The sequence below is a fragment of the Limulus polyphemus genome, unplaced genomic scaffold (genome assembly GCF_000517525.1).
Source record: "Limulus polyphemus unplaced genomic scaffold, Limulus_polyphemus-2.1.2 Scaffold4578, whole genome shotgun sequence".
Lineage (NCBI taxonomy): Eukaryota > Metazoa > Arthropoda > Merostomata > Xiphosura > Limulidae > Limulus > Limulus polyphemus.
In genome coordinates this window covers 1-3,911 of record NW_013670188.1, presented here as the reverse complement: position 1 = coordinate 3,911, position 3,911 = coordinate 1, and positions in this window count along the sequence as shown.

Here is a 3,911-nt window from a genome sequence, read left to right as displayed (position 1 = left end):
ATGCTATAATGTCTGAATTTTGAGTTTTCCGACGTATTAAGCACTATCCGATATTTTTTTGTCATACATTTATAAGATTTTTTCTGTAAGAAGTGGGCTGAGACAGACTGCCCAGTCGCCTTTCTCCCAGTTCTGACTTTGAGCAAATATTTCATAGCTCTCCAGGAAATCATCCATGTCGTCTTTCTGTTCATCAAATTTGGGAAGCTTAGGTCGGCTGGCCGTGAACCTATTGTCATGCTTGGGTCATTCATCTTTTTGTTCAGTGAGCTTGGCAATCTCGATTTGTGCTATTATTCTCTCTGTTTCCAGTCTCTCCTTTCTCGCGTTTTATTTTTTCTCCTTTTGTGTTCTTATTCTCTCTTCCCTCTCTCTAGGTTTTATTGTTGTTTAACAAACTATGGACTATGATAAATTAAAAGTGGCCTTGATGAAACGTTATGAACTTACTGAGGAAGGTTTCACCAAAAATTCAGAAAAATCAAACCTCACACTGTGGCAGATCTATAGAAATGCTTCACAAGATGGACTGACATGGCCAAGTGTGAAAATAGTTTTGAAGGACTGGCAGATCTACTAATACGTAAACAGTTCATGATCATGTGCTCCACTGACATGTCACTGTTCCTAAAAGAGAGAGCACCAGAAAATGTGGATGAGATGATCAAGCTGGCAGAACAGTATATGGAAGCCCATGGATGGAGTGTCACTGGCAAGTCCAAGAATAGCCAGTTAAAGTCGAAATAAGGGGTGGCTGACCTGAAGCAGAATGCCAACAAAGGTGACAAGAAGTCAACAGACAGAGGGAAAAAGAGATACTATGCTTGTTATAAAATGGGGCGCATTGTAAGTGAGTGCAAGTCTGTCACCAAGAAGCAACAGCAAAAATCTCAACAGGAGGTAATGAAATGTTATGCTTGTTATAAAGTGGAGCACTTTGTGAGAAAGTGCAATTCTATCACCAACAAGCAGCAGCTGGAGCTACCTATAAAGATGGTGCTAGCAAGAAATAAGCAACTGTCACCATGGATGTTGCTGCCAGAAGAAACAGAATATAGACAACCCATCAACTTCACCACAAGAAAGAAGTGCCATCTCTATGATTAAACTGTGATGGTCAGCTTATGCATGTGACAAACACCAAAACGCGCCAACAAATCACAGCATGTCAGTAGGTGAAAGCTATATCAGAGACTAGAAAACAAAAGTCCTATAAGACACTGGGTGCAGTTGTGCAGCAGGTGATGACCAGATGACAGACAAGGTACATCTTTGTAACCTGATTGATGGGACAGTGAGAAAGTTCCCATGGTAATAATAAAGGTGAGCACTCCATATTATGTGGGAGACATTGAAGCCATGTGTATGAAGGCACCCATTTATGACTTGGTGATTGGAAACATACCAGGTAGAAGACATTTGGAGGAACCAGACAAAAAGAGGATGGATGAAGCATTTGGCGTCATTACTAGAGCTCAAAAAAAGAAGACCAAGCAAGATATCAGGCTTCTGCAAGTATCAAAAGGCGATATCCCGATAGAGGTCTGCAAAAACTGAAGGAAGCACAGAAAACAAAAGACCCTTCATTGCAGAAACTATGGGACAGTGCCTGGGAGAAAATCGAGCACAAGACAAAGGGGAAAGGGACTTACAGAATAGAGAGCTGGAAAGGAGTACTGTACTAGATTTGTCAGATCAGTTCTACTTGGGGAAGCTAAACACATCAAAGGCTGTTAGAAGCACTTCTATCACAAGAAGGCCAGGGATCGATGTTTCAAGATCAGACAGAAGGTCTTGGTTCTGCTACCTATAGACAACAACTAATTCGCACTGCAGTGGAAAGGGCCTTTTGAAGTGTAGGAAGTAGTCAACAAAATGGACTATAAAGTGAAAGTGTACAGGAAGACCAAAATATACTATGCCAATCTGTTGAAGAGGTGTTTCATGAGGGAAGAAGACCTAACAGGTGCAGCTATTGAGGCACAGATAGACATGACAGCTGCGGCTGTCTTATATGCAGAACTGAAAACAGCCTTTGTATATAGTATAAACAATATTGTAAGTATTTTTCTTGAAGATAGACTTATTGTTGGATATAAAAAACTGTTTAGATTAACAGTTATTGTTTAGTTTATTTAGTGACCTAATATTTAATGATTATTTAGTTTACATAACAAGTTTTAAAAGTTAATTATTTTAAAACCGATAGTTATGACAAGTTTCGTTATGTAACTATATGAGTCATACCTTGTGTACGCAGTTTAATTGTTGTACTAGGCTTTTGTAATATTGTTGACGTCACCTTACTCGAAACTTCTAAGTTTTCCTTGTTATGTTTAATATTGTTGTCACTAGAGGGCTAGATTTTTCTGTCACATGTTATACATAGTGCAGATACAGAAAGGAAGTAAATTTGTAAAAATGAAGTTAAATTATGTGATTGTCAGTTTAGCCATAGCAGGAAATTTCTAAAGTGAATTTCACAGATTGTATTGTAACAACACAGATAAAGAAGAATCACTTGTCTTATCAAAGGGGATTCTGAAGTAATTGAACCCGCCTTTGTGGACCTTGATGAAAAGGAAACACATTTAAAACTCTATATACAAATATGGTGACCTACAGTTATAGTGGTGATTTCTAAAGTAAGTTTCAGAAAACCATTTTGTTTTATAATGAGCAAGCAAAAGTACCCGTCCCCAGTGACGGGAAATTTAAGTTAATCTATCAATTTAAATTACTTGATGAACTTTAAAAAGGTTAATTGTGTTGCACTCTTGGTTTCACTCAGAGCCAAAGTTCTGAGCTACTTATATCGCCTGCCTACCGCGAAAAGTAATTATTGAACATTTCAGTCACGCTAAGAGTCACTCAACAATAACATACGGTAAATGTACATTTTTATTATTTAAGTTACGTCATATTTTCAGATATGAATGATAGTGTGATTAATTTCTAACAATTCAATATAGAATATCCTGGTTGTGAAATATAATTTGGCATCAACAATATTCATGTTTGTTCTCCTGTCATTTAAAAAGTGAATGTTAAGCTTTGTCTGCGTGTGCAGCTTTTCAAACGGGAGGCAGACAATCGCTTGGACAGACACCACGGTTCACGATATATATAAGATTCTTCAAATGTATATTTATTACATAAATTCAAATGTCTATGTGCACATTGAAGACTGGAAATTATTTATTAAAATAAATACGACCACAAGCTCCAGCTAGAAAAACTTTTAATGTTTCTGACATTTCGACTTTACGTTTTATCCGAAATATCGGATATCTTAAGTTTTATTTATCTGGAGTTTGTGGTCAAATTTATGCTAATCAGTCCTAGGTGTCGGTTCATCTTATAGTTGTATTATATCTGCTTTGAATCTGTCCCATGTGATCCAATTTCTGTGCACGTGAGGGTGTGGGAAGTTTTTATGATGATTGACTAAAAATGAAATATATATATAAATATTTAATTAACATATTCTTTACATATCAACTTGTGTATAATAACCTGAAATTAAAAGATTTTCAATATTTTCTCCTAAATCAATTCCTTGTACATGTGACAAGTTTTCATCTTATTTTTAAATTTATTTCTAATATGACACTACATTTGATAAAGATTACAGAAATGTGTTGAGAACAAGATATGATTGTTAATATCGTGTTTCAGTGATTCATGGTAATCAGGTGGAGAATAGCCAGTAGAGTGTCAGTTTCACATAATATTCTCCTGATTTATGATCCAGAGCATTCATAAACATTTGTGTTTTCCAATGATCAAAGTTAACTTCTACACACTATCAACTGTAGTACTGTACACAAAAGCTGATATTTACTGAGCGCATGACGTCAGAAAGTATACTAGAGTATAGGTTTATGACTCTGGTAAATTTATTGAAACCA